Source organism: Geotrypetes seraphini, chromosome 2 (genome assembly GCF_902459505.1).
Source record: "Geotrypetes seraphini chromosome 2, aGeoSer1.1, whole genome shotgun sequence".
In the NCBI taxonomy this organism is placed as follows: domain Eukaryota; kingdom Metazoa; phylum Chordata; class Amphibia; order Gymnophiona; family Dermophiidae; genus Geotrypetes; species Geotrypetes seraphini.
In genome coordinates this window covers 390750107-390769920 of record NC_047085.1, presented here as the reverse complement: position 1 = coordinate 390769920, position 19814 = coordinate 390750107, and positions in this window count along the sequence as shown.

The window sequence follows — 19814 nt, the reverse complement described above, 5'->3', positions numbered from 1 at the left end:
ACAGCTGCTCCGGGCACTTCCTTAATCACCATAACTGAACTGGTACATTTTCACCGACCCCCCAACCTAGGTTTCACCAGTTGGCTTCTTCAGGAGGGGTACTACAAAGACAAAATAATTCTAATCACACCACCACCTATAACCCACAACAATCGAATGTTCACAAAACGCACAAGCTCATTAATTTTTACTAGCTACTCTCATGCTGTTTATACAACTTTAATTATTGCCTACTGCTTACCAGGAAGCAAGACTCCTCCATCCAGCATATAGATTGCTACTGGCATCGCGTTACACATCAGCAGACCACACCCCCTAAAATACTCTCCCTACTACATACGTCACAAAAGACATCACTCCAAGAAGGAAAAGTAACTGCATCAGCTGAGTATTAGATCTGAAACCAGTCGATCTCATTGTTCAACCTTACAGGGGCCAGGGTGTGCCACTGAAATATGAACCTATGTTCTTGATATAATAAATACTGTGACACGTTCCCCGTGTCCTTGTTGGCTTGGAGTAACACCATATACATTACATCTTCAGCCGTATGATTGCTTTTCAACCAATGACGGACTAGGGGAGCTAGTAAAATTAATGAGCTAGTAAAAATTAATGAGCTTGTGAGTTTTGTGAATATTCGATTGTTGTGGGTTATAGGTGGTGGTGTGATTAGGATTAGGATGCTATTTTATCAATGGTATTATACACCTGAGAGGCTCCTCAAAATATACAAATCTGGGAATGGGAAGTGTTGGCATAATTGTAGGCACTTGGGTACTTTTATGCACGTTTGGTGGGAGTGTCCTTCTGAGATACCATACTGGTACATTTTCGAAAATGCATCTCCATATTTTTTCCCGAGGGCGGAATGTTGTTTGTTGAATTTCCCAGTGAAAGGCAGATCAAAGAAGACACATTGTCTGGCTGTTCACATTTTTACAACTGCAAGGCTTTTAATAGCCAAAAGATAGAAGATGCCTCAAGCTCCTAATATGATCTCTTTATACAATAAGGTTGACTTTTTGTGTTTAATGTTTCAATATGGGGTTTTTTGCTCCAATACTAATAGGAATTCCTTATGCAGCCCGTACTAAAACCTCTAGCACCATTTATTAAAAGGAGCCCATAGTTTCTCATATTTCAGATTTGATATTTTTCCCTCTCATTTATCTAAGTCTATAACTGTTGTCCCTCTATTTATTTCCATGAATAGACCATTACAGTACTTACTCCCCTCTCCTTTTACAAAAGCATAGCATGGTTTTTAGTACCGGCTGCGGCGGTAACAGCTCCAACGCTCATAGTGAGCGTCAGAACTGTTACCGCCGCGATCAGCGGTAAAAACTGCGTTACGCTTTTGTAAAAGGGGGAGTTAATTTTGTTTATTTGGACTTCTGTAAGTTGTTTTAAAACACAACCAATTGCACTTCCTATTTTAAATAAAAAACACCACAATCTGAAGTCAATTAATTCTTTTTTTTTAATTCTTTATTGATTTTCCAAATATTAACAGTGCAATACACAAGTACTGTATATAAACAAATAATAAATCAAGAAAAGCACATTCATCTTACAGACATACATGAGCAACCATTTTATCCCAGCCACCCACACACCCAATGACTAATCAATAAAAACACAAATACATAGATTCTTTCAATAACCTTTCCCTATTTAAAATAGTAATGTATACTCACCCTGGATGTATATACTCAAAGGGCTAAGATTAAAATAGAAATAGCCCCTCCCCCCCACCCCCACCCTCTCACCCTTCATAAACAAAATTAATTCTGATGTGGACTTAAAACATTGTGATAGCTTTTCAGATAATTTATCTTCATTACCTTTATCTTCACATCCTGACCATTGGAACTCTGTTCTATCATCTACTCTTGATGCTTTTGCCTAGGAGTGGACAGCCTTAGTCCTCAAGGGTTGCAACCCAGTCTGATTTTCATGATTTCCCCAATGAATTTTCATAAGATCTGTTTGCCTGCGCTGCCTCCATTGAATGTAGATATATGTCATGCAGTCATTGGGGTAATCCTGAAAACCCAATTGGTTTGTGACCCTCAAGGACCGAGATTGCCCATGCCTACAGTAGTCCTATTACAAGTCAGCTCTACTACTCCTATAAAATGCAGCCATGGTATTATAATGGTTTAAGCCTTCTGGAAAAAAACAAAAACAATACCCTGCTTCATAGAGTTTAAAGGATCGAGAGAAAAATAAACATCTGAATTATGTAAATTGGTTTTTCTGCAGCAATCTAATTTTTCTGTGCTTCATTACAACTTGCTAAATGTACCCATATTCATCAGCTCTATTTAAAATTTTCATAAGATTGGTTAACCTAATCTAATTTGCGACTTCTGGGTCGCTCTATGCCTAACGAGGTACAAGGAGATTTACAATCCAAGAGAAATATAATGGGATTTGGAGACATAGAAGTTATAAATCAAGCAACATATAATGTGATCAGGTATATATAGTAGTTATAAGGCAAGCAACATATTAGGAAGAGATCATATAAATGCAAAGTAGGTGGTTGTTACGAGGAATAGAGAAAACAGTGGAATGATAGAGTAGTGGATTAATATGTCATCCCTTAGTACTAGATAGGGCAGATGGTTAGGGTGGGCTATGTGAGAGTTTGGGAGGGCCATGTGATAAATGGTAATTAATGTGGGATAGTCATTGTTGTTAAACCTAAAGTTATTTGTCAATGGAGTATATTTCCTCAAAGAGATGTTTTTTTTAGTTTTCTCCTAAATCTGAGGTAGTTGGGTTCTGCCTTAATGGTTGTTGGAAGGCTATCCAGATCTTTGCGCCAATAAAGGTGATTATTGTGTTAGAGAATGACACGGTGACAAAATTCATCACCGTTCCCATCCCCACCCCATGTCATTTTCTAGTGTCTTATTTCAACCTTGGTCCTTCTACACCAGCATTCTTCAAAGCAAAGCTTGTGGGTCAGTGGTTGTGGCCATTCATACTCTGATTCTTCCCTCTCTCCTTAAAGAATGACATGAAGATGGTTTCCCGCAGTTATCTGCGGGGACGGGAACGGTGATGAATTTTGTCACTGTGTCATTCTCTATATTGTGTTGAATATGCATTTGTATTTGACTCCTTTTGGTGAGGTAAGATCAGAAGAAGTTTCTTGTGGTTTCTGGCTGAGGCTGCCCAGGAATTGATGAAGAGGTCAATAAGCAGTTTTGCAGAGTTTGCATATAGGATATAAAACATGTGGAGGGGCATAATCACAAGAAACGTCTAAGTCCGTTTTGGGCCTAAGTTGCAAGTCGCCCAAAGTTGGACAGGGGAAAAGATCCATTTTCAAAAAATACTTCCAATATTTTTTTTTTTTTCCGAAAATCGTCCAACTGTACGTCCAGCCGTCTGATCGTCCATCTTTATACCCCATTTTCGTCCAAGTCACAAACACCTAGAAAAAGATCTTTTGAGTGTGGGAGGGGCCATAAAAGTTATGTACTGGACACCCAGACATGGCACCAGAGTACTGGGGTATCTTATAAGGCACTGCTGCGAACTTCACAAAAAGGGTCCCACATAAATATCTCACTTCAGCTCCCTTATAGGTCATGGTGAGCCCCCCAAATCACCCCCAGAATCTACTAGACCCACCTATCTACCACCCCAATAGCCTTTATGGCTGCAGGAGCCACTTATATGGCAGTACAAAAGAGTTAGGGGTTGTTTTTTTTTTTGGGGGGGTGCACATTTCTCACCATGAATGCAGTATTTAGAGTAGCTTATGGGCCTTGATCCTCCTCTCCATGGTTCACTAACCCATCCCCATGACTACTTAAGCTACCTCTGGGCAGCTCTACTAGGCTTTCCTATGCCAGGCTGCCAGGTGCTGATGTTCTGGAGGCAGATGTGTAAAGTTGTTATTACGATTTTTATGAGGGGGGGGGTCAGTGATCACTGAGGCAGTGTGTAGGGGTCTGTACTTTGTGTCTGCAGTGCTTATCTGGTCACTTTGGATACCTTCTTGTGACTTAGACCTGGTTTTAGATGGCCTATGTCACAACGTCCAAGTTCCATCTAGGCAATGTTGTAAAACTTTCGGTTATATATGCAGTACGAATAAGTCTAGGACGGCCCATGTCCCGCCCAAATCCCACCCTCAACACTTCTCCTGATACACCCCCTTTTAGGTCTGGTTGTTCAGCAGCACTGTGAAGGCCTAGGTTGTCTTTAAATATGTGTAAAACCCGGTTCAATTATCGGCATTTGGATGACTTGTCTCACTGATCGTCCAAGTTCCGATTTAGGACGGTTTTTAGACGTTTTTCTGTTTTGATTATGAGCCCCATAAGATATAAAACATTATACATGATAGCTTGAAGGTGATATGCTCCTTGATGGGTAGTCAGTGAAGGCTGTTAAGATGCAATGTGATGGATTCAAAATTTTTCAATTTAAACAGTCTTATTGCAGTGTTTTGCATCTGCTGTAGTTTGCGGATGAGAGTAGAGTTTACGCCAGCATAAAGAGAGTTGCAGTAGTCTAGTTGGGACAGTACTAGCTGAAATTTTTGTTTCTGAAATGTATGCCTTGATACGAACATTACCTAAGTGGTGTATAAAAATGATCCATTTCAGAAAGTTGATGCTTCTTGTTCTCTTTGTTGTACTTTTTCCAAGTTTAATCACCCAACTTTGAAATAAATCTCAAAACCTCTATCGACAATTTCTTCTTCATCTCCACCCTTTTTCTCTACATTGGTTAATAATTTGCCCTCAGGCATTATACCTGATGGCTGGAAATATGCAAGTTTTCTCTTCTAAGCCTTATTACATTACATTAGTGATTTTTATTCCTCCATTACCTTGTGATTCAAGGCGGATTACAGAAGAGCTTATGTAGAGCCTAGAGATATTTAGATATTAATTCATGCAATTAAGCAGTCACCTAGATGATGGCAGCACTCTTCTCCATGAATTGTGTATAGTTGTCCTTGAAACAGTTCCAATTTATTCAAAAGACAGCCATTAAGCCAGTTACTGGGCAGACTTGTACGGTCTGTGTCTGTGCATGGCCGTTTGGAGGAGGATGGGCAGGGGAGGGCTTCAATGGCTGGGAGGGTGTAGATGGGCTGGAGTAAGTCTTAACAGAGATTTCGGCAGTTGGAACCCAAGCACAGTACCGGGTAAAGCTTTGGATTCTTGCCCAGAAATAGCTAAGAAGAAAAAAAAAAAATTTAAATTGAATCAGGTTGGGCAGACTGGATGGACCATTCGGGTCTTTATCTGCCGTCATCTACTATGTTACTATAAGCTAATCTGTTTAGTTTAGAAATGTGATGTGTCCCTCCTATTATATTTATTTACTGTATTTGAGGATTTATGTACTGCCATATTGAAGGAGTTCACTCAAGATGGGAACAGCAAGAATAAGACAAAACATACACAACAATTACAGCAGTAAAAATATTCAAATAACAATACAAGGAGTGGTATACGGTAGTATTACATATTACAATGTCAACGCGATATGCAATACAACATTTTAATAGACAGCATAGGATGTAAGCAAAAATGGAACATTGATAAGATACAGTAACAGGAGTTAGAAAATAAGGGGACAAATTTAAAGAAAGTTGTGCATTAGATCAGAAAGGTGCTTGAATATTAGCTCAGCTAGGGTCAGAGTGAATAAACTTATCCTACTATAGTATTTGCAGCTGGTGTCACTCCCTGTGTGTATGTGACTAGCGCATTAATTACTTCTTCCATTAAAGGCCTGGGTGAATATCCAGGCTTTCTCCTGCTTCCTGAATTAGAGGTAGTCTTGAGTTGAGCGCATTCCATATAAAATCCAAAGTCCTTGCTAGCGTCAACACAAATACTTATTTGATCTTCCAGTTCTTTGGCTCCCATCTCACAGTTTAAGATCTGCCCAGCTTAAACTTTTGGCAATCCCCATTCACTTGAAAATATGCTATTTTGTTCAAGATCTGAAAGTAATTTGACAACATTTAAATACTATATGGGTTCAAAACCTTGTTTAAATGTCAAAAGTTTGGCTTTTAGTGGGTCCTCATATTGCCTTAGGTAAACTGACTCTACTCCTAATGTACCTTGGCTGTCTGCACTTTTGTTAATTGATGTCCTGTTTGTCTTTTCTCAATTTATAATCTAGTCGGTGTGCTTACTTTACTTAAGGACCTGATCCTCAATGCAAATTTGTCTTGGTCCCTCGCCTGTTTAACTTACAAATTTTACCTAGGTTTTTCTTATAATGAGGAGGCCTCAGATGGGTCTCCGTACTCCTGTCCCCCACCTTTTCCTTCCTGAAAAACTGCAGTCTGAATCCATGGTAAATTCCGCTAAGAGAAGTTTATTGTAGGCCACAACATGGTTGCGTAGTAAATAATAAGCAATACTGTAATTATCACCAACATGCAAATTAATTCCTACTTGGATATAACAATACTTGGCACTAACAATAACAATTTATCTATCGCTAATTTCTACCGACTAGTAGCTGTCCTAATCTAGACCTTGTGGGCCACACTATCACACAAAGCGGGTGAAGCTGGGGGCCTCTGCCATTTACATTAACCATTCTCTGAGTGTGTGTGCATATGAATTGGCACCTCTGTTCAAACCATGCTCTACTCTCACTTGGCCACTTTCCCTGTTGACTGCCCCTGTCCCCTTTTTGCTGTTCAAGCGAGTGGGTACAGCTGGTCATTTCTTGGGTGTGTCCCTCCATCCAAGAGGAATTCTCATTAGCCATTGAGGGGAAGGAGCCCGCACTTTAGAGTGGCACAAATCCTAGTCCCCTTCCTCCTATATGCCCCCCCCCCCCCCACCCTTCGCTCATCTTGTGGCTCTCGGGGTCACTGCGCTGGGTGATGAGTTATTTTAAAAGAGGTACGCTGCTCGCCTTGCCTCACCCTCCCTTTCTCTCCTATTGGCTCTTATGCTTCCTTTCTTCTTTCCTCCTCTGCTCCTCCAACCCTCATGACCCAAGAGACTCCTCCTTTTGTGGCAGGCCTCACTAATCACTTTGACCTACTTCTTTTCTTGTCCTTTGCTATCATAATGTATGTGCATTCTCAATGTTTTCCAATTTCTTATTTTATTTTGTCCTAAACTGCTTTAATATATCAAATGACAGATAGTATAGTAAACAAGCTAAATAAATTATTTTAGAAGAGGTGCATGACTTTTTCATGTGCAAATAGCGGTGTTTACATGTGTAAATGCCTTGAATGTGTAAAGGATGGATATAGAAAGTGGCTGTTTACAGATGTAAAAGCTATACAGCATGCCAAGTTTTGAAGTGGGCAAGTTGTGGGTGTGATTTAGGTCTCTACACTTACATTCCACTTATGTGCACATCAGAGGTACCAAAATTGGCATTTATGCATGTTAGGGTGCTATTCTATAAGATTGCACCTGAGTGCTATAAAGGAGCCTTTTCAATATGGCATCTAAATCCAATTTTGGGATAAGCATCCAAAAATCCAGTAGAGAAAATGACCAATTTTCAAATCAGAAAAATGTTTCTTTATTTTTTTCAAAAATAACTACTTCCTAGATCTGTTTGTCTTCAGTGTGTCTGTCGTTTTGAACCATTGGGGGGGGGAGGGGAAACTGGCCACAGAGACATCCCAGCAAAGCAGTGGGGCACCCTAGGGGGTATTGCAGTGAACTTCCCAAAAATGTCCTGTAACCCCTCCAAAACTCATCCACAACCTACTGTACCCAACTATATACCTCCCCACTAGGAAGAACAGAATTGGTGTGTTGGCCTGTGGTTATACAACTAGGGAATCATGCAATTCCGGTAATGAACAAATTGTGTTTGTTGTATGTTATTGTAGATTGTCATTTAACAATGCAAAGCCAAGTGATATAGATTGTTCAATCATCATCTTTTCAGTTATTATATTTAGCGCTAACCCATTTACCCAGATAAATGGATTTTGGAAATTGCTCTCATTATGAAACAAAACTTTAGTTATTTGGATTTAGCCCATGCTTTTTCATTATTAGCTCAAGGTGAGTTCCTTTCAGGGATAGCATTTCAAAGCTCATGTCCAATTGTGCATTTTTACAAGATTGTTCTGGAAGGGTTGGTGTTGGGCTGTTCCATTTAATTATCACATTCATAGCAGGGGTACAAATCTGAGTGTTCACTTGGGGCACCTAATAGTCCCCTGTCCTCCTCTTTCTATCTGGTTTGAGGATGTTTTCTATTTTGAAGTGTCTGCAGCAGATGGAGAGTTCCAGAAGGAAACAGGCTGCATGCAACTTTCAGCAAGAGCTTTCTGGCACATTCTGCTGCTGTATCCTTTTGTTTCAGGAGATGAAGCTGCCAAGAGAGCCATTTCCAGATGGATGAATTGAGACCTTTTCTGATTTGTGATGCAACTCAAAAGCAAGGGCACCAGCAGCCACCCCTAAATCATTATTTGATAATTTAGCTCTTGGACAGTGTCTGTGTTTACAGGCTTTTCTCATCAGTGATGCAATTTAAACATCAAAGCCCATATTATGGCCGATCTTTTTATTCAATGCAGTTACCTCAATTCATGATCAAGAAGTGTGACACTTGGGCTATGTGGCTGAATCTGAAGTCAATGCTGAAATCCTCTCAGGGGCTCATGCAGAAAGCCTGGACTCTACCATAAAATTACTATACAAAAATATATCACAGAATGCTGTAATCAATGACCATGCAAATTGCTACTGTGTTAAAATTGTGGCGGTAATCTGCAGCTCATTGATAAATGTCACCCTTCCTGTCAGTGCCTGAATGGTTCTTGACTCAGCCACCGACAGGAGGGTGATGAATGTAAAAAAACAAAAAAACAAACCAATTAAAAAAAAAAAATCCTGCCAGCATCTCAACCTAACTTTCTGCAGGGCCCCTATCCCTGGTAGTCTAGCAGCCTTCCTCCTTCTCCCCTATTCAATCAGATGCTAACCGCCATCCCACCAGTAATACTTTAAAATACCTGGTAGTCTAGTGTCCAAATCCCCACCCCCCACCTCCAATATTAATACATCTACAAAAATCCCCGGTAGTCTAGTGCGCTCCCTCCCTTCCCCCACTCCAATAAATCTGCACTCTCGTGTTAAAGAAAATTTCCCTATTATCTCCTAACCCCTTGACCCCCTTTACAAAGTTCCCTGGACCCCCTATACTTGAAGGCAGGAGCAAAATAGTGGCTCCCTGACTTGCATGGTACTTTCTGGGATGCACTGGTTGGAACCCTTCTTCCATATAAGGGAATTTCTCCCTTATAAACTAGCCTCACCTAGTATATCTCAGGATGTATCAGGTGAGGGTAGGATGACAGCACTGGAGGCAGGAGTGAGTAAGCATTGCTCCTGCCTTGGAGTAGAGGGGGTCCAGAGGTACCAGTAGATATCAAGGAGGTTTCCTTTAACAGGTGGGGGCAGGCATATGAGGGTGAGGGAAGGGAACATAAGAATTGCTATACTGGGTCAAACTGAAGGTCCATCAAGCCCAGTTTCCTGTTTCCTACAGTGGCCAACCCAGATCCCAAGTAGTAAAACAGATTTTATGCTGCTTATCCTAGGAATAAGCAGTGGATTTCCCCAAGCCATCTCAATAATGGCCTATAGTCTTCTCTTTTAGGAAATTAGCCAGGTCTTTTTAAAACCCCGCTAAGCTAACTGATTTCACCACATTCTCCAATAACGAATTCCAGAGCTTAATTACACATTGTGTGAAGTTAAATTCTAAAATTCATGGCCAGAGAATGTGGTGAAATCAATTAGCTTAGCAGGGATTAAAAAAGGCATGACTAATTTCCTAAAAGAGGGGGCCCGTAGACCACCAGGGATTTTTGTGCTGATATCAGGGGCAAGGGAATTCAGATTGGGGGTTCGGGCCCCATTAGACTAATGTAAGGGAATTGGTGGATTTTGTAGAGGACAATGATTGGATAAAAATCAATTTGGGTTCAGGAAACTTTATTATTTGATCAATACTCCCCAACTGTTAGTGTTAAGAAATTGTTACTTCAATGTAAATCACTAACTCCATCATGTACTCTTCTCCAATCCTTAATTTATGAAGCTATATGGTCCTCGCTCACATATTGTGACATCATATATATATTACTGAGAGACTAAAGTTGTACATCTAGTCTACCCATAAACATTAGTATATAGGTTTATGTATATCCATTTTTCTATGCATTCTTATTCATTTGTATGGACTTTCAGATGTTAACCAGACCATAGATGATGTCCAGCTATCTCTTGTCTTCGTCAGTCCACTTTATTGTTTATTTCTATCACAACCTTAAAATCAATTGCAGATATCATAGTTCTCTCTCAGTAACATATATATGATGACGCAATATGTGAGCGAGCACCATATAGCTTCATAAATTAAGGACTGGAGAAGAGTACATGATAGAGTTAGTGATTTACATTGAAGAAACTTTATTATTAGCACCTATGGATAAACTACGGTTGGGGATCGATCAGGGGAAATGTTTCTGCATGGTGTCACCAGATATTTCCTCAGCTTTTGACTCGCTTGATACTGAATTGTTGTTATTAAGATGCGTGGGCATTGTGGGCTCTGTATTGGAGTGGTTTAGCTGCTGGGAATGTCTGCACACAGATTACAGAAAAGTAGACACATGTGTCCATGCAGAAATGTGGTCAATATTGGGGGTGCTCAAGCACCTTCAGAGTTGGCTCCACAAACACACCTTTATACTTTCTTTAGAGCAATTGTAAATTTGTGCGCTTCCAGGGGTCAAGAACAAGTTTCTTTTACAAAGACACATAGGTCTCTTTGTTGCTTTTATAAAAATAGGCAATTTGGACATTTCATATAGGTGTCCAGATATGAAATTATCCACTGGGGTGGGGGTGATTCTGTAAAAGAGTGCTAATATTTACATACCCATTATCATCTAGATTCTCTAAACCGGGGCTGCCCAATTCTGGTCCTCGAGATCTACAGATAGGCCAGGTTTTCAGGATATCCACAATGAACATGCATGAGAGAGATTTGCATAGCTAGAAGACAGAGCAGGCAAATCTCTCTCATGCATATTCATTGTGGGTATCTTGAAAACCTGGCCTGCCAGTAGAACTCGAGGACCTGAATTGGGCAGCCCTGCTCTAAACAGTGCTGTTGTCAGCAGTCATCTTAAAAGTGGCCGCTGATCATGTGCCAGTCACATGATGGCGCCATTTAGAGAATCACGCCTCTGACAAAGATAGGCGCTGGAACTGTAGGCTAGGATTTTCAAGGTCTACATTTCTGGCACCTACCTTTGACGTGAATCATTCTTCCAGTTGCGCCTACAGGTACCTAACGCCATTTCTGGCATTAGCCACGCTTACAGAGGCGTGAAGCAGCACAGTTCCAGTGCTGTTTTATAGGTGCTGGAAGGCACCTTGAAATTAGTTTTAAGTAGTGTTTTAAATAGCATTTTTTTCACTTAACTTAGGCACCTATTAGCGCCTGTTAATAATAATAATAATAATAATTTATTCTTTTATACCACCATAACCAAAAGTTCTAGGCAGTTTACACTAAAAAGAGCTGGACAATCAGTGAAATACAATAATACAGTAAAAAATACAAATATTTGTAAAATAGAATTTCAATAATAAAGCTCACTAAGTAATAAACTTATCGAACAAAGTGGTCTTAATTAATATGGCCCTATGCAGTGACCTAGGGAATGCGGGGGGAGGGGCAGTCCTCCCCGGGCGCAGTCTTCCTAAGGGTGAGGCACCCCTCCTCCTCTCCACCCCCGCTCCTCTCCTTGCCACGCAGCATATGCCCTTTGCATTCCCCCATATTTTTTTTACTTCCCCGGTGCAAGGTTGCTGCCCATTTCTGCATCGGTGCTCTCTCTGATGTCACTTCCGGAACCCGCACCTAGGAAGTGATGTCAAAGGGCGAGCCAACACCGACGTGGGCATGTTGCTCATGCCGAAGTTAAAAAAGGGAAGGGGTGCATGCACGGCATGGGAGAGGAAGAGGGGGAAGGAAGAGGGATGCCGCTCACTCTAACTATGCCACTGGCCCTATGTGCATAAATGGTTAGCATAATGATAAAGATGTACATATGTACTAGTTTGCAAATACTCACTTAATTTACATAGGTCCTGATTCTCTATATAGCGTTTAAAAAAAGGCACTAAAAAGAACGGTGCTTAACACAACTCTACACATAACTTTTACGAATATCCATTTAGGCCTAAAACCGGGCCATAATGCTTGTGCCAAAGTTGTGTGCACAGAGGGCGCATTCTATAACAATGCACATAACATTTAGGAACGTCCATGTTCCGCCCCTAGCCATGTCCCCTTTTCAAATTCACACTCTGCAACTGGAGCACACTTTTTATAGAATCACACTTTCCAAGTTGTGTGTGAAACTTTTACTTATTGCCAAGTAGCATCAATTATGAGGTGTCAATTGTCAATAATTATCAGCATCGATTATGCCAATTAATCAAGTTGTGTGCGCAAATCAGCTCTGCGTACCAATTTGCGCACACAACTTAAGGCACCATATACAGAATTTGGGAGATAGTGTGTATTCCCAAGGGATTTGGGGGTGGGGTGAGGTTAGAAGGCAGGGTGTACACAGAGGCAGTGCATGGGCAGGGCTTTTACTTATGCTCATTACACTTGTACCTCCACACTGAGGCGTGAGCATTTGCACCAGCTACATGGCAGGTGTAAGTGTTCATGTCTAATTTTTTAAGCACATATATAAAATAACACTTTTATTTGTATGCCACTTCACCTTCCGGTTCTATGCGGTTTACAACTCAAAGAAGCTGAGACAGACTCAGGAAATACAAATTTATAAAAATTATCGAATACAAATACAAATCTTCTCCTTTAAGAATTTATCAAGTAAATACGTTTCCAAGAGTTTTCTAAAATGTTGATAAGATACAGTACTGGCTATCAACTGACTGAACTCTTTATCTCTAACAGCTACCTGAAATGAAAATAGCCTATCAAAATATATTTTATATCAACAATCCTTGACTGAAGGAAAGGCAAAAAAATATCAGAAACTGTTGAGCGCGTTTTGAAAAGGCCAGAGCAAAATGATCCACTAAATAGTCTGCTGTAACACCAAATAGCACCTTATAATATACCCAATTATACATAGCCAAATAGGCTGGTATTCTGTAAATGAAAGAAGGCACCTACAGTATGTTCCTTTATAGGAATAGGCTATTACCAGATGCCCTGTTATTGAATTTTCATTTCCATGTTTGGCTAGCTATAATTTAAAGGTCAACAAAAAGTAAGTAAAGCCAAGTAGGGGATTGTACATAAAAACCTAAGAATTGTCAAACTGAGATACACCGAAGGTCCATCAAGCCCAGTATCCTGTTTCCAACAGCAGCCAATCCAGGTCACGAATGCCTGGCTGAGAATTTGGGGCATGGTAATATATTTAAATTGATATGGGGCCCATTGACATCATATGTTACCTCATTATAATTGATTGTTGACTGTGAGTCAGTTTTTGTTATTTTGATACTTATCCAGGGAAGGGGGGGGTTATTTCTGACATAAATTGGGTTTTAAATATTTACACTTGGGGTAGGTGGGAAGATATCAGTATTTAGAATAGGGTAAGGTTTTTGCGGTAATATATGTTTGTGTTTTATTGAATAATCATTGGGTGGGTGGGGGGAAAATGGTTGACTATGAACATGTGTAAGTTGAATGTGTTATTATTGTATAATTATACGTTGTATTTGTTATATTGCACTATTGAAGTTTTGAAAATTAATAAAGATTTGTTTTAAAAAAGTTTCCCTTGGAGACAAAAGTTTAGGAAATGGAAAGTTCAAGAATCTCAAATTTAAACTCTTATTTTGATTTTCTGGATTCTCAATTTTCCTTAAAAGTAAAGCTTTGTCCATAAAAAAATCCAACAAAAAACAAATGCCTGGCAAGAAACCAAAAGAGTAAAACAAATTTTATGCTGCTTATCTTAGAAATAAGCAGTGGACTTCCCTAAGTCCATCTTAATAATGGCTTAAGGATTTTTCTTTTAGGAAGTTATCCAAACCTTTTTTAAACCCTGATAAACTAACTGCTTATGCCACATTCTCTGGCATTGAATTCCAGAATTTAATTACATGTTGAGTGAAGAAAGATTTTCTATGCTTTGTTTTGAATTTACTATTTAGTAGCTTCATTACCTCCTAGCCCTAGTATTTTTGGCAAAAGTAAACAAGTGAGGAGTGTGTGGCGCGGTGGTTGAAGCTACAGCCTCAACACCCTGGGGTTGTGGGTTCAAACCCCACGCTGCTCCTTGTGACCCTGGGCAAGTCACTTAATCCTCCAGAGCCCCAGGTACGTTAGAGAGATTGTGAGCCCGCCGGGACAGATAGGGAAAATGCTTGAGTACCTGATTGTAAAACCGCTTAGAAAACCTTGATAGGCGGTATATAAAATCCTAATAAACTTAAAACTTAAACTTAAAACTTACCTGTTCCATTCCACTTAGTAATATATAGACTTCTATAATATCCCTCCCCCCCCATGAGTCATCTCCAATCTAAAAAGCCCTAGCTACTTTAGTCTTTCATTCATTCAGTCCCCTGGTTTATGTACTTTTTGAAAAGGCAAAAAGTTGATTCTCTCTTACCCATTCTACACCACTCAGGATTTTGTAGACCTCAATCAGTCCTCATAGGGAAATCATCCTATCCTTTTTATCATGTTTGTCACACTTCTTTGTACCTTTTCTAATTCTGATCTGTCTTTTCTGAGAAGCGATGACCATAATAAACAAATGTAATGAATCAAAAGGATTCCCAGTGCTGGTTTGGCTAAGCATAGTCAGATTTTCAGAAGAGTGCAACTCGTACAGTAGCTGTTTGAAAATCCAGAACAGATTTTAGGCAATAACAGTTACTGTGTACTTAGGCATCCTAATGAAAATTGATCTTATCATAAACCTTTTAGGTTACACCAATTAATTAACCAACAAAATAATGTGAAAATAACATTAAAACAAAACTCCTAGTTCTTAAAATAATGAAACAATTAATTGATTAGACCTAATATCAGTTCCCTAAAAAAACAACTGAACAAATAAGATTTTACTTTTCTCCAAAAGAAGTCACCATTAAACTTTCTGTATAAATGTCACTGCAAATTCACAGATAGGACCTGCTAGCCAGACAAGTGCATTTGAATACTGGGCTGATCATTCATTATTAAATACATCTCACCAATATCCACTTGCCTGTTCTTAACTGTCTTTTTCTACTCGTGTTATTCTCTGGCTTGTCCAAAGCTATTTTATATTATGGATTTATGTTTGGATATGTGTCAGCTGTGAACTAGATCAGCCTGACCTGATCTCGGTTGTAAGTCAAATGGGCAATTCAGAGTTGAGATCTGGATTTCATTGGGAAGCTATAAATCCCTTGGATTTCCCTGAATCTCATGAACCACTATTTACCGTGTCAATTTTTCACATGACTGCTGCAAAGATGAGCTTTCTGCAGAACATAACAAAAAGTAAGCAAAATTTTCAAGGTAATTTGTGAACAGTTTCACAGAGTACTTAAAGCCAAGGCAATCACAAAAATCAGTGGAATCATCCAGCTGTTGTCATGTTGGATTAGAGCTGTTCAGAATTAATCTGAAGTCAACCACATGCGTCAGGAATATTTAGATTTTGAATGCTGACCACTGCTGTCTTTCACTAACTGCAGTGAGGGATGCAGGATTCAGTCCACCCCACCATCTCACACTTAGGGCCTGCTTTTCAGCGTGTCAGTGGCCTGTCAAAGTTAACCAGATAGATTTATCAGCCTTATTGCTGAATGTAACCAGTTAGTTATGCAGATAACACTAACATCCAGATTTAACTAGTTAACCCTCCTCCCCCTTTTACTAAGCTGCGGTAGAGATTTTTACCTTAGCACAGAGTGCTAAATGCTCCAACGCTGCTCAGACTCTAATTCCTATGAGCGTCAGAGCAACGTAAGAGCATTTAGCACTCTGGGCTGTGGTAGAAACCTCTACTGCGGCTTAGTAAAAGAGGGTCTAAGTGTAACCACAGAAGTCAGACTTACTGGCCTGTAATTTCCCATTTCTTTCTTACTTCCACTTTTGCATAGCAGGACCACATCTGCCCTTTTCCACTCCTGACTCTAGAGAAGCATTGAAAAGGTCAGTCAATGAAGCCACCAGAACTTCCCCGATTTCCTTCAGCACCCTCGTTTTGTCTACCTTTAATTAAACTAGCTCCGCACGAACACAACCCTCTGAAAATCGATCAGTGCTAACCACTCCTCTTTCCCTATTCGCGTTTGTCTTCTGCGGTCCCGCTCCCAGCGCTTCAGTCATGAACACAGAACAGAAACATTTGTTAAGCAATTCAGCCTTTTCTTTATCAGTTTCTACCTATGCCTCCCCCTTCACTTTTGAGTTTCACAATGCCACTTTTGCACGTCTTCCAATCACTGATATATCTAAAAAATGCTATCTCCCCATTTTACCATGTCTGCTATTTTTTCTTTCATTTATATCTTTGCTTTCCTGACTACTCGATCAGCTACTCTTAACTTTTCCAAATCTTCCTCTTTCTGCAATCTTTTGTAGTTTATGAAAGCTAATCTCTTATTCCTTACCTTCTCAGCTACTACTTTTGAGAACCAAAGCAGATAAATGTCTTGCTTGCTGGTTGACCAGGCAAACAGTGCGCATTCAGTGGGGGACGGGAGAGATTTCAGAAGAAACAAATATTTCTCCCAAATCTACCTGAACAAACCTTTTAAATATTACACTCTTACAGGTTACTGGCATTTTTGTTAAATAATTATCATTAAAAAAGGCTGATCTTAAGAAATATTGGGAATCAGAACCGAAATCTGATCTCTCTCAAGAACAATGGTCATGTTTTTGGACAACTACAACAAGGATTCTTTCTTCTGCAAATAATATACTTTCTACAACACAGAACACTCTGGACTCCGCAGAGGATGTCTATTGCTGATTACCTTCATCCAACATATTTATTTGGTTCATTTTATATCCCGACCTCCCCAACAAGCTCAGAACGGGTTGCAAGGTTGACATACATAATACATAGACAAGTGAGTTATAAATTTACATGTGTACAGCATATTTTGATCGTCATAGGTTAACATACAAAGCCAGTCAAGTTTAGCATCTTAAGTCCACATACGGTTTTATCATCTTAAATTGACATACATAGAGAAAGATGGTCCTGCAAAGCTAAACAGAAGAAATGAGACCAAATCTGTACCTCTACGACACAGGAAAAATCCAAACACAAGAGTCTTGAGGAAGAAATGTCACCAACCTCAATGATGTTCAGTTAGAAAAGCTTTATTAGATCTATTGTCCAGATTGACCATAGATCTAATAGAACATCATTGAGGTTGGTGACATTTCTTTCTCATGACCCCTGTAAAGCTAAAACCAGACAGGTTACATATAGCTCCAGAAATGGGTTGTGAAAAAGTGCTTTAACGGATACATTGATGTGTCTGTTTCTGCTTTTATTAATATGGTAAGGGTATATTAAATCTTGTTGTATGTATACTGTTCTTCTATATTGCTCACTATTTTTATTCTCCTATGTGACGTTTAAAATCACAATAAAAAGTCTTGGGCACAAAAACACCCAGAAACCAACAGCTGCTGTGTTAACAAATATATCCAGAGATCCAATGGACTATCCATATTATTCAATCAGTACTGGAACTTTTCATAATAGCGGCATAATTCGGTCTGCCATAAGATAATTTTGGACTGCTTTTTTCACTGCTCTAAGTTATCTGGATAAGTTGTCTGAATGATGGATTGAGCATTGCCATTATCCGAAAAAGTTCTGGAATCACCCTGCCTCCACCCATGTTCAACCCTTGCACTTAGGGCTCCTTTTGCAAAGGTGCGCTAGCGTTTTTAGCGCACGCACAAGATTAGCGAGCGCCATAGTGCGCGCTAGCTGAAAAATTACCGCCTGCTTAACAGGAGGCGGTAACGGCTAGCACGTGGGGCATTTTAGCACATGCTAAGCGCGTGCTAAAACCGCTAGTGCACCTTTGTAAAAGGAGTCCTTAGTTTGGGGCAAATCTCTAACTTGGTACCTCAGGTTAAGCACCTTGCTGCTGTGTGCTGAGTGCTGATTTATTATCTGTATTTTACTTTTTATTTTTTCCCCTTAACTTCTGTATGAATGTGCATTATTCTTTATATCTTATGGAATCCCCTTCTCTCTTTTATAATTTTATTTGTACACTGCTGTGATCCATGTGCTGGAAATGGAAGTATATCAAGGAATGCACACGTGTGAACATAAACAATACTGCAACAGCTTCTTGGTGCCAAGCTTCTGTTATAGAATCCTAGTGGCAATAGACATTCACATGCCTACATTTAGATGTGACCATTTGTGCCAGGTGGATCGAGCAACATTAATACTTATAATAATGCAAAAAAATATCTGGTAGCTATAAATCTCATCCAATGTGAAAGAACATTCTAAATCTATTAATATTTTTAGAGACATTATCTTTCTGCCACCCCACTGCTTTGTGACTTGTATCAGCTATATTATTTGCCTTAGAGCATCATCTAAGTGTTTTTCTTCCCCTGTGAGAAACATCTTCTGTGAACCGCTTTGAACCTCATGGTTATAGCGGTATATAAGAAATAAAATAAAAATAAAAAAATCAAATCAAAAATCTTCCACAACCTTCACAAGATACAGCCCACTGCTCCCCTGCAGTGTGTGCAATCTATAATATTCTGTAAATTACAGGTCTAAGTTGGTGCCACACTCATGTTTATGCCTCCTCACACTTACACCTCATAGCAATTATGGACTACCTTCTCAGTGTATAATACATATGGGCATTTAAGTGGCACAAATCAGTACAGTTATAGAACTGCCTTTTATCCAGATGGCACTGAGGTGGTTTGTAAGAATATTCAGAGGCACTAAGGGCCAAATTCTATAAACGGTGTTCCGATTGTAGGTGGTGGTAGGCATCCTACCAAGCCAATCGGGATGCACATTAAAAAAAAACCAAAAAAAAAAAAAAACACCCCGAGGCAGGTTACCTACACTGTAGGCATTTTTGCGAGCCTAGGGAGAAGCGCAGGGCTGCTTAAGCTTGCCCAAGGCTAGGCATGGGAGTGGTTTTGCCCAGAAGTGGCCTTAAGCGAGCTTAGGCAGCCAAAGGCATCCCCCTAGGGCCGTGATAGGCGCCTGAAAAATGGGCCAGCAAAATGCTGGTCTACATTTCAAATAGACATGGCCGCTGAGCAAATCGCAGCAAGGTAATCTCCCTGACACGATCAGTTTAGTAGCCACAGCAGGGAACCCCTCTCCCCCGTGAAGTTGGCTGGCAGGAGGGATGCCTGCTCCCTCCTACCATAACCCCCAAAGCTGCCCCAAATGTCCACAGCAAGAAGAGTGCCCAATTCCTCCTGCCGCTACCTGCAGAAGCAGGAGGGTTGCCCACTGCAACCACTGCTGCCCTGCTGCCACTGGCCCCATCATCCCCAAACCCCACCAAACACTCCCTGACTCCACCCCTGACACTCCCCGACACTCCCAATATCCCCCTGCCTAAGGGAGGGGCCCTGGTGCATTCTAGAATGCACCAGGAAGGAGAAGCCTGCCATTTTGCAGTGGCGGGCCTGCCAGCAGGAGGGTGTGGGCATCCCTCTTGCTGGCCATTAGATAAAGATGTGGGGGGAGTTTGGGGGTGGCAGGGGGATATTGGGGGTGT